Source organism: Lagopus muta, chromosome 4 (genome assembly GCF_023343835.1).
Source record: "Lagopus muta isolate bLagMut1 chromosome 4, bLagMut1 primary, whole genome shotgun sequence".
Classification (NCBI taxonomy): domain Eukaryota; kingdom Metazoa; phylum Chordata; class Aves; order Galliformes; family Phasianidae; genus Lagopus; species Lagopus muta.
In genome coordinates this window covers 47,995,599-48,008,086 of record NC_064436.1, presented here as the reverse complement: position 1 = coordinate 48,008,086, position 12,488 = coordinate 47,995,599, and the positions used below count along the sequence as shown (strand labels likewise).

At 36.0% G+C, this 12,488-nt stretch overlaps 1 long non-coding RNA gene across 1 annotated transcript; it reads left to right on the top strand.

Annotated features, from left to right (window-relative positions):
- Positions 1-377: 377 nt before the first annotated feature.
- LOC125692378 (uncharacterized) lies at positions 378-2,816 on the top strand. The gene is made up of 3 exons (XR_007376629.1): positions 378-472; positions 1,268-1,419; positions 2,651-2,816. It is a non-coding gene; the product is annotated as an uncharacterized LOC125692378 (long non-coding RNA).
- Positions 2,817-12,488: the final 9,672 nt, after the last annotated feature.

The window sequence follows — 12,488 nt, the reverse complement described above, 5'->3', positions numbered from 1 at the left end:
TATGTTTCATACATAGCTCTTCTATCTGAGAGAAAAAAATTTACCACAGCACTGATGGTCCACAGTGCCTCAGGTACTGGTGGGGAAGGGGAATGAGTCGACAGGAGTTCTTCAAGCAGCCTTCAAGAGACGTGCTATGGGTGAAGAAATATGGCGGGCCCCTGCAATGTTTATATAAATAAAATCCAAATAACATCATACATAACTTATTAGTCTGCTTTGAATATCTGAAAAGTAAATCCCGCTAAATCCCACCTATGCCTCCAACCAGATGCAGAGGCTGCAAGAGTATAGCATTAATTATTTTTCCCTCTTTGATATTGCTTCTTGTATTGCCTTTCTCCTAACAGTTCTCTGGGCTAGCGCCTCTGATGATGTAGTACCATTATGGGTAACAGTGAGAGTGGTGTTTCAGGTAGAAGACAGTACCTATTTATGTCACACTGCTTATAGCTGCTTCAAACAAACCAAGGTAAGCAAAGTGGTAAAAATCCCAGTAGCTGTTAGAACTTACTGCATTTATGCTCCAGTCGAAATTCTGAATGGAATCCTCAGGACAAAGCTGAAATGTTCAGGCTGTTGCTTAGATACTACTTTCATTGGCTTCATGTGAAAAATCTACATATGCAGGCAAATAAACAGATAAGAGTTAATAGGCTGAACCTACAATGGACTGACACAGATTGCTTCTTCTAAAATGTATTTGGGGATAGAGGAGATACATGTGGAATATGTTGAATACTTACACCATGAAAAATAAAAATAGATGTGCTTTGCTGGGTTATGCCTTCCATGCACAGATATTTGGGACCAGTATCTTAATGAAAAGAAATTACAGTTAGAAAGTGCATGAATTTGAGTTACTGTTTATCTATGTACATTCTTGATGTAATAAAAAGTACACATGCATATCATGCTTATTTGCCAATGCAGGAGCCTTTTATAATTTTGCACTTTTACAATAACAGATCAAAACCATCATATTCTGAAGTTAGAAAATCCCCTCAGTCACGTACACCATTGACTTTACTTCCTACCCCAGAGGAGTTAAATTTGAAATGGTTCACATATTCCATTCAGATTGCCCAAATTATATCTAGTGAAAACTGCTTTACTAAAAATAGATGCTGCTCTGCATAAGTATTAGATTGGTTCCTGCAATGCCATTTCCTCTGTAGCAGAAAACAAAAAATTAAATGTGTTCTGCTTTGCTAATATAAAAATAAGCTTTTTTTCTTTTTTTTTTCTTGTTCTTTTTTTTTTTAAGACGCCCATAATTGATGACTTGGAGCAACATACTGAACAAAAAGGTTTTATGTAAAGCTGGCAGTTTGAACATCACAGTACCTCAATATTATGTAGTTATGGTGACACACACCAGACTTGTGATACAAGCTACAAATGATATAGGATTTTTCAGTAAGTCCATTTTGTTCTATTGAAGAAAATTAAATGACTACACAAATTACTGCTTTTTGCCTTTTGTTATATTTTTGTTAATCCCCTGGAGGATAAGTGTGTGTCTTCATAGCCTTTGCATTAAGAAAACAATTGTGAAAGCAGCAGAAGCAGAGAAGAATTCAATACCCAGATTATAGTGGCCAAAAGAATAGGTAGAAAAATAATTCTGAGTGATAGAAACAGTTATGTATTGTAAGACTCAGTACAAAATCTTCCAATTTTTTTTTCTCTTTGATCTAGCTTTTAATTGTTTATTTGATTCAGCCTTAAGCAACTTTTTTAATATCAGCTCATCAATTATTTTATATAATTACTGCAAAGATTAAAAAAAAAAAAAAAAACAGGCACGATATTTAAAATGGCAAGTCAACCTAATTATCCACATTAAATACACTTTTCATCAATTTCCTCTGCAAAAGTGAAAACTAGCTGTTATTTACCACTTCTACTGAAGCTTTTAGTTTAAGATATGCATTTGTATGTCTTTTTTTTTTTTTAATATTTCTGAACCTGACTTTTTTTACCTGGTAGCAGAAGGGAACAGAGTAACTTCTGTCAGAAGTATCTATCTTTAAAATACTTATGTAAACAGCTATATTAACAGGGATAATATTCTTGACATTATATACCATCTCTGCATAATTATCCTGCAGTAGATTATTCCTTTCTAGACACAAGTTTTAGCAAGAGACACCAAGCTTTAATGATTGATCTCAGTGCTTACTTTTATGAAATGAGACATGTTTAAATATTATCATTATAAATATCCTTAGAAAGACAGAACTTCATCTTCTCACCCACAATCACATCACTGCAGAGGTGACTGGTTTTGTTAGTCTCCCTTTTCTCTAAAGGAAAATAATATTATTAAATATTATGTTTTTATGAAATATCGTTTGATTTTTTTCTCAACTCTTCCCCGCAAATGAAGTATGTATGTGTTTTCTTTTCTTTTTGTTTGTTTGTTGTGCGTACTGAAACAAATGATTGTTTAAAATCTATTTTCCATATAAAAACAAGCAAAATTACCTCAAATGTTTAAAATGAAGAGATCTGAGGCACTTAATTAATTAGTTTGACAATTTATAATCAAAACTATCAAATTCATGTTATAAAGTTACCACTACGAATCAAATAATATTCCTCAATTCCTTTCCTGTGTGGGACCATATCTTCTTTTCTTTTACAGGAATACCAGCTTGTCTTAAACGACAAAGGGATGAGGAGGAGGTTTGTACAGAAAATCAGTTCAACAACACGCAGCTATTTGTTGCTTGTATGTTTTTACGAATAGGGTGGAATGTTCTCGTTTACTTCAAATACTTTTTGGAAGGGAGAAGGTAAATGAGAGGGAAAAGTCTGCTCAGCCTTCAGGGCAAGCACTGTATTCCTGAGACCCTGATGTGCCATGCAGGAACCTGATGTTAAGATCAGGCATCAGGGGTTCCCATATCCCACAGTGCAGCCACAGTCTGATATACCTATCTGCATCTTCTTATTTCTGAACTTCTCTTTTCTAGCAAATGCCTAGTTCTTGTTGGTTTAACTTTCAAAAAAGGCTGTAAGTATTTGCCCCTTGAGAAAAGGTGATGAAAAATGGCATCTATTCCATGGAAACCAATCTGATATTTAGAGTACCAGTGTGAGAGGAGCTGGTACATTGTCCCATGCCCTAACACTGCAGGAAGTAGCAGCATGGGAGAAAAGGGTTTGCAGATGAGCGTGTCTCTTTGTGCCTTGTTTTAGCAACGTTGTAGTGCTATAGTTGGATGGAGCATTTGGGTAAATGTCTGAAGGAATCACATCATTGCTTTTATTCACTTTTATTTGAAGTAGTTTGATGTCTAAGAGTTCGGTGACAGAAGTTAGTTTCTTTCCATTTTTACTGGAAATGATGCAATATATAATATTGGAATGATTTTAAATGCTGATACTTTAATTCTTATAATCAATAATACTCTACTTACAAGCATGCTGTTTACTGAGCTTATATAATTAATTAATGTTCAAATACACTATGTATGACTATTTCAGATAAGCCTTTGGAACAGTATATGCTACATCTATTCTCCCTCTAGTTTCTCAGTGGAATTCTTTTCCCTTCTCTTTTCCCTGTATTCACTTCCCCATTTACAGTACAGCAACTAAAGTAATGTCTAGACAGGTTCAGCTAATGACCATAGTTGTGTAGAAAATTTTAAGAGTTGCTGTTTTAAAAGATTGACTGGGAATGCAGAGCTTGAAAATTCAAGATTAAAAGTTTTGTTTGCATTTCTTTTTTTAATATGGTTTGTTGATTGTTCAGCTGGTCTCAGGCAAGTTGGTTGATTTCAGTGGCCCCAATTATTCACTACAATGGAGATTCTGAGATATAAATGTGAGTGCTAGACAAATAACAAAATTGCAGATTTCATTCATTTGAGCATTCAGTTTCCCATTCCACTGCTGAAGATCTTTGCCGATACATTCCTCTTCAGAAGAAAGTTCATGTTGCATTTGTTTCAGTCAAAGATTATGTCATCTGCAAAAAAATCAATTGATTTTTCCTTTGGATCCAGTCAAATACAATTTAAAAAAATCATAGTTGTTGGTTTGGTTTTTTTTTCCCCAATTGTTTTGTTTATTTTAACTAAGACTGTGCTCATATTTTATCCAACTAAAGCTATAGTCCTTTGAAAGATCATGAAATGGGCTTTAGGTTTAATGAGAAAAATTGCATATTTTTAATTTACTGAGACAGTGCAATTCATTCATTTGTTCATTCAATTATTCATTCACTATCTTATGATTTTTACACTCATGTATAATGTAGTCACAGAAAACTGCAGTTCAGAATACGTACAATAAAGTTGATGAGCTTCCTCTTTGAAGTTACATATATATAAGGGTAAAACAAACTCATAAGCTTAATCATGAGCAAACATAAGTAGTGTTATTTTATATAACATACCTGCAGCAAATTCACCATCCAATCTAACTTACAACAGCAACACATACCTTAGTGTATTCAAGATACTGTGCAAATCATAGAATTATAGAATCATTAATGTTGGAAAAGACCTCTGAGATCACAGTCCAACCATCAACCCATTGCTGCCGTACCCACAAATGAGTGTTATGAATAACGCTGCAACACACATAGGGAAACTGAGGCAAAGAATGGAAAGCATTTTTTTGTTGTTGTTACTATAAAAAAATTGTCCTAATATCATAACTACATAGCTCATACGTGTTACATATGACAAAATATACAACATAATGGAACATTAAATAACAATACTGTTCCCTGAAGTATTCAGCTAGTTGAACATGCTACCATTCAGATGTTAAAAAACTTAAATTATATTCTATGAAAACATTTCAAAGACATAATTTTTCTAATTATCTCCTACTTTTCTACAGGAGAAGACAGACAGTTCAAACCACAAAACAGTACACATTCTCTCCAGGAGGGCTTCACCACTGGTAGAGGTTGCTTGCAGTGTCTTAATAGAGCTTTCAGTCAACCTGTGTCAGGGCAGCAAAGAGCTGATGTGACATACTTGATATGATTTCTTTTGACAAATAATAGAAACTCTTCGAGCATGAATTGATTTCTATTGTCATGTACAATCTGCTTAGATGCTCTCTGTCCTTGGAGAGAAGACTCTTAAGAATTCTCTACCTGGGCTGAAGTAGCAGAACTGATATAGAACAATTTAAGTCATTTGCATTAGTTATCCACTACAGAATAGTAATAATAATAATAAATTTATATACATATATATATGTATATAATATATACACACACACAGTAAATACAGTCTACATATACACTGGTATACGTTCCAGTATATATGTAGTGATCCATGTAATTTATGTGGAGTCCTTATCACAGAGCATTAGGAGCTAGGCATAAAGATTGACTACTGAAGAGCATTCTTTGCTTTCAGGGAAAATGTTTTAGGATAGAAGAGCCCCAAACTCAAAAAAATGAAAGCATGCAGTCAATATAAACAGTAATCATCCAAGCAGAGAGAATTCAATGAGGACAGAAACAGCTGGTAATCTTTTTCTATTATCCTTCGGGGGGGGAGGGGGGGGGGGGGGGGGGGGGGAAGAGAAGAAGCTGAATATCTGAAGCCAGGTTCCAGGATGTGTTCGGTTTTTTTCTGTATTTATTTTTGTTTTTAAATTCCCCTAATAGTTAAATAAGTAATTTTTTTTTGTCAATCTGGGCATATCCGGAAGACATTTAGAAGCAAACACAATTGGGCCTTTTAATATGATTATCTTATTTGTATGAATTATTTCTCTTCCTCCATATGGAAAATTAACTTAAAATAATTTTAAGTTGTATCATGGCAGCTTTGGATGGTATAATATTCCTGTCCCTGTCTGAAACTTTCTGAGGTTCATGAACCAACATCTCCTGCATGAAGGTACAGAGGAGGCAACATTTCTCCTGTGCCACTCAAGAATGAAAGATAACAGAGTACTACTAATCTGTACCCCTGTAATAGGGGCACTTTAAATCAATCTTCCACTGCAGTGAATAATTAATGTAAAAGGTATTAGATTCACAACACAAACTTGTAAGGATATAGGGCAAATGGCCAGCCCCAGCATACAGTTACAGTAACAAAATAACATGAAAAATTGTAAGTTCCTGAAGAGAACAAAAAAGGGATAAGGTATGTTCAGATATCTAATCCTGACTTGTGGCTATACCAACAAGGTAGCAACATAAGAAGTAGAGAGATGAGAAATATTACTGATAGCAAAAAAAAAGTTACTAACTTAAAGTAATTGCTGATCAAAGTGGTAATTACCTGTGCAAGTATACCACAAATACTGAAGAGGCATGAAATATCAAAATTAGGAACAACAGGAAAGAATAAATAGAAACAGACTGTATGTCTAGGAGAGGATGTAGGTAAGAAATTAAAAAAGAAAAAGAAATTGGGAAGAAAAAAAAAGGGAATAAATAAAGGAATACAAGCAGAAGTGTTCCATTTTACTAGCTGTACTGACTAGGTACCCATTGGGCAGCTTTCTATTGATCCTACTTGGAGAAGGAAAATAAAGCCTTTATCACTCTGATCTGACTTTTTTCTGTGCTTAGGGAGTGTATGAGTTGTTTTCCTTAAAGCTGATGAGAGAAAACCTGGTAGGGGTGGATTAATCCTAACAGTTGTGGCATTTAATTTCAGCAGAATCCATATTCAGAGCTAAGCATCTGAATTCCCCTATACAACAAATGGGCTCACAAAGGCCAGCAAGCTTAACAAACCGTTCATACAGCAAAACATACAGTCCCTTAAGCTAAACTGAAATAAGTATTCAATATGGTTGTCAGCTACTGAAAATCAGTTGTCACTTAACCATGCTCAGAGTATTTGCATGGAAGTAGTATGCCACATTTTTATTCAATCCTGTAATGGTTATATGGGAAAAGTGCAGCTCTATTTCTCACCTGAATTAGACCCACATCTCCTACAGCATAATAAAAATTCAAAACATGTGAAAGGCTCTTTGTCTCTTCCAATATATTTTGCATAGAATACTTACATGCTTGCTCGGTTAGAATTTATGTTTGCTAGCCTTTTAGAATAAGCTACAGTAAAATATCTTTTTATTTTTTTTCTTACTCTCCAATGAACACGGAATATTGCAAAAAAGGTATGTAATCTTGGCACGCCAGGAATATCTGTCCTAAGAAAAATGCGTACTTGAAAGCTAAGGCATGTTGCTGGAATTTTGTATCTATTATTTTCAATGACTGTTCAAACCCTAGCCCTAGGAGGCTCTTCCTCTCGGCTTTCTGCGGGAGATAAATACTAACATCTGTAGCAGGCTGGCCTCCTCCAGTGAGGAAAAGAGTAGATGTCCGGTCTGGGAATTTTAGTTGCCCTCAGGCATAAGATGCATGCTGTTGTCAAAGCTTAGTTTCTACAAAATTGATATCTTGAGTACCATTACATATCCAAGGCACCTTTATGTTTATGCCTAGAATTGCTTGGATAGCCTCCCCAGAGTTATAGAGAAATTCAGAATATGGGAGTTTTGAATGTCCAAGCTATTGTGGCAAAATGCAAGCATATGCCTGTTTTTTATATGTTCTGAAATCCTATTTCTGACGTAAAAGACCCCACATGCATTGTGCTGAATACAGGTAACTTTTGGTGTAGGTTAATCATTTTTTGGAATCTGCAGGAATTGTATACCTTGCTGATTACAGCTGAACATGCTACAGCCATTTTCTGAAGCAGAGGATGTTCGCCCTTTGTTTTACAGTACAGAAGCTCAGCATATGCTGTTTACAGTTTTATGTTGCCTTCAGTATAATAAGGCCCAGGCGGGTGATATGTGCTTTAGAAGAGCTGAGTTTTCCTACAACTGTGTGGTTTTAAGTAGTCTGTGGTTGCTCTGCTGTGAAATTACAGAAGCAGCATACTTTGTACCAAACTTCATTGTAAGTTTTCCCCCTTCTACTTGTAAAGGGAACAAAATAACACTTCATTTATTGTCTGCTAAATTAAACAGTTGTAGAATTTCTACAGTGTTCCCAGTGGCTTCCATGTTTCCATCCACATTCTGATAAAACTGAAGTCATCTCATACAAGCCCCAGGATGGTGGCTTGCTTTTTGTGTTGATCTGAACATTTTCTGTGTATGTTACAGTTTTTCAGTGCTTTTTCTTTTGTGTTGTACAATCACTTCCCATATGGAAAGCAGACATTCTAATTTTAAATTTTCAGTAAAATATGACTAGGTTAAACTCATTAAATCAGATCGCTTTAGATATTTCAGTAGACTGTACTGGCCCTTATAATAAACTGTTAAGATTCATTTCGTATGTTTACTTTATTAAAGCTATTGGCAGGTTTCCTACAAAAATATTGAAAATTATCATGATGCTAGAAGATGGAAGAAGTACTCAGAGCAAATGCCCCATGAAGAGAGTCTGAGGTGGCATTGCCTGTTTAGATGGGCAATGAGAAGTTTAAGGAGCGATCTAATTGCAACCTACCACTTTCTGAAGTTACCAAAGTGGAAGGCCAAACTCTCCTCAACTATAGGAGGTAGTGTAACAAAAGGCAATAACCAAGAATTATGGATTGAGAGACTCAGAAATCGGGAGAAATTTCATCAGATGAATGGCGTTGCACTGGAACAAATTGTACACGGGTATTACAGACACACTTAGAAGTATTCAAGACCTGGATGGGAAAAGCCATGGCTGACATAGCTGGGTGATGAGACAGTCGTATTTGGAGAGGGGACATTAGACAAAGTGATTCTTTGATGTTCCTTCCAAACAGCAAATGTATGACTCTGTGGTGAGTTTCTGTCATTCCTTCTTCTTAGCTCTGTAAAAATGTATGTGGAAAGCTGTTTTTAATTTAAAAATGAACACAGCTTGTTAGTTGAACAGAACTGAACAACGAAGAACACAAAGTTGAAGAACAACAAGGATTCTAGGTATCTAGCAAAGCTTCAATCCTTTCTTCCAATTTGCATATGAAAAACATGGTGATGAAGGAAAGGCAGAGTCTCTTTGTTACCTACATGGAGCCTTATGTCGTATAGAGAATATGGACTGAAACTCCAAGTCTTAGACTTCTATGAAGGATGGTTTACTCTCCATTCAAAATCCTCTTTTGCCTCTTACCCTCCCATTATTCTAGAACGTGACTTATTAACCAATGATCATAATTCCTTTTTTAACTAAAACAGGAATCTCTATACTCTCTATTAAAGCCTGGAGAGAAGCAATGTTAGTAAAGAAACTTTCAGCGAAGGTTTACATTCACACCTGATACAAAATACTGGGGCAGATAGACAGAATATTGTAAAGAGAATGGGTCAGTTCCCCATCTCTCTAACACCAACTTACTCCAGCCAAGTAACACTGTATTTATTTTTTTTTCCACAGAAGAAGTGCAACAACAGAGTGAGGCTGAGGATTCCCAACTAGGGGTAGCTCAGCATTAATGGGCACTCTCTGAGCCCATGCTGCTGGGAAAGAGTGTGTTTGCTGCCCTATATGTTTCACAAAGGAGGTGAGCATATGGTCCATAGCTTTTGAGTTTCATTTAAAGAAAAAAATAAAACTTAGTAGAACACATCAAGGCTTGCATTCACCAAGACAGTATAAATAACAATGTGAAATAATATTTTATTTTCCCTTGGAGTGAATATATGCACTTTGTATATTAAAAGTGGCTGGGGAACTGATTTTACAGGCATGATTTATGGGATCAGTGGGCAGACTTTAGTTGTTCTGTTTGTAAATCTTAGCACTGATAATTTATGAAAACGGCTTTAAAAGTAAATAAGGGTATACTTCATGACTCCCTTAAGAATATGTGTAGACTTGCTATAGAGTAGACATCTCCAAAAGACCTTTCAGAGCGTTATCTAGGAAAGGCTTTTGGTATGGTTCTTTGGTGGATACAAATACAGCTGCTGCACTGAATATCCATCTTGTAAAGGGAAAGTTTGGTTCTGAATAATGAATTCTGCTGAACTTTTCCCTATAAATTTCTGATGAATAGGTAGTGCTTCACTAAAGAAATAGATTAGAAACTGGCTGATCCCCTTCACAATAGTGACCTCAATTTTGTGGATGCTGAGAACCACAAACCAATCAAACATCCTCCCTCTTCTCTTTATAGACAAGCATTTTATTTTACTTCTGTTTCGCATTTATTTTTGTTGCAAGGACGTTTTTAGATTCTAACCCCAAATAAGACCATTTTCCCTGAGGTATATTGTGTTTTTTCAGCTTGTGAAAAGAAAAAAGTTTAGAGAAGGCTATTGCACCAGTTAATTTATTTACAAGTACCTGCTCCCACTGATTAATGTTTGTGTGAACCAGAAGAAATCTACTTTCAAGTATTTTTTCATTAAAAATGTGAAAGCAATTTTGCTAACACAAACTATTCTTTCTCAGGCCTGTCACAGCTATTTTATACTCCACAGAAAGTTGAAAGCTCTTCTTTTTTCTGTCCTTAAACCAATAGCCCACTATTGCCTTTGTAAGTGGACTTTACCAGACATATAAGTCTTGATATTCCTATGATTCATACAATGATATATGTTAATGACCTTCTCTTCTTTGCATAGTTTTCCACTATGAGCACTAGAAATTGTATTAATTGTATTTAGTTCTTAGACTTCTCTCATGTACCACAGGAACTTGTTTATGGGTTCAAATATTCAGCATTAGCCTGGAGATCAGCCTGCAGAATCAACAGTCTTTATTACTCTAAAATGACAACCTGAAGTGACGGAGTTGCACTTGCATAAAATGGAACATAGGAGGTTTCCTCTGAACACCAGGATCACTTCTGTTCTGTGTAGGTGATGGGGCACTCTGGGCATGTGCTGCCCAGAGGCTGTGGGGTCTCCTCCTTGAAGATCTTCAGAAGCTGCCTGGCCATGTGCCTGGGCACCTGCTCTGGTGTCCCTGCTGTGGTTAGGGCTGAACTAGAGGTGCCTTCCAAGCTCAGTCATTCTGTGATTCTGTAAGAGACAATGTAGATGGCATGGCACATCATTGTAGTACTCTGCCAAGAACTTTTTACTAGGGGAAGGTGGTATAGAGAGAAGGGGCCCAGGAAGTACAGTATAAGATAAATGAGGGCAGTGTACTGACAGTGGGAAGATAAAGGACTGCAGAAGAAAAGAAGGAATGGTAAAAAATAATCAAATTTCCTTTGTTCAGCAGCATCTTGTATTTTTACTGTAGTACCACCTGGACCACCTGTCTAATACTTCATCTGAATGGCCCAATGCTTAGTGCTGACTGGCCAATTTACAAAATCCAGCTCTAGTGGCTGATGAAATTCTGCATTTTGAGGGAGACCTGTGAGGAAGTCTGTAGCAGATCCATAAAGGAAAAAGCAGAAGGGTTATAAAATCCCAAAGAGAAAGACAAGGAGATGAAGGACAGCACCCAGAGACTGACAAAGACTTTGTTTAGCAGGTTTCTTCTTGGTGTGGTGAGCAAGCATAGTGTAGCAGCTCACTAAATTCTTTAGCCATCTTATGTCCATGAGACACACAGAAAAAATCACTTTGTATACTGAAACCAGATATTTGCTGATCAAAGCATCTCCTTGTGCATGGATAATGGTACCAGAAGAAAGCAGGGTCACACTACCAGTCATCACCTGTATAAAAATCTGAAAGGTCCCAACCTATCCACCTACCAGACTGATTAGCAAAAGGAACAAATAGACACAAATTCCCTTTTGCTCCTCATACAGATTTCCAGAGTTTGCTTGCTCTTTTTGCAGAAGTTTTAATAATACTGGGATACGTAATGATGTCTATTATACTGGTTTTGGTATACAGTTTTGTGAAAAATTCAAATGGTATGCACCATCAATACAAAAAATTAGTATATTCTTTGTTTTCATAGCAGGCAATAAAAGCTCTAATACCAGTGAATCTAGTGTAAGAATTTCTAGTGACAATGATGGGTGATGGGTCAGGACCCAAATGAAGTAGAAAATCATTTTCACTGCTTGCTGTTTTTCAGAAACTGATCTAAAGAACAACAGATTAAAAAAAATAATAATGAAAATACTCTATGCAGTCTAATTGCTTTGATGTTGTAGAAATATTTGTTTAGCATCAGATTAATTGGTATGGAAGATATACTTTGGACTGATAGAAGATCTTATCTTTCGTTTTCCTTGATAACTGATTTCAGTTTGAATTACCTAACAATGGAATGCAACTTTTTAAAATGCTACTGCATGAGAAAAAGAGACTAGCAAAATAATAAAAGCACTCCTTTGATGAAGGCATTGAATTCTTGTATTTGTATTCAAAAGTACATAGTATAGCACAATTTCCTCTTCTCCATGCTTCCAAGTAATACAGAGCTATGCAGTGTTTTTTTCAGTGATCCAAGTCAACTGAAATCTGAGACCTAGCAACTAAAGTAAGCTTTGTATTCCTGAAACTGAAAATGGATGAGCCTTGTTATGTCATGCTTTCTGGTCATCTTACCTATTTGTGCCTACTCCTCC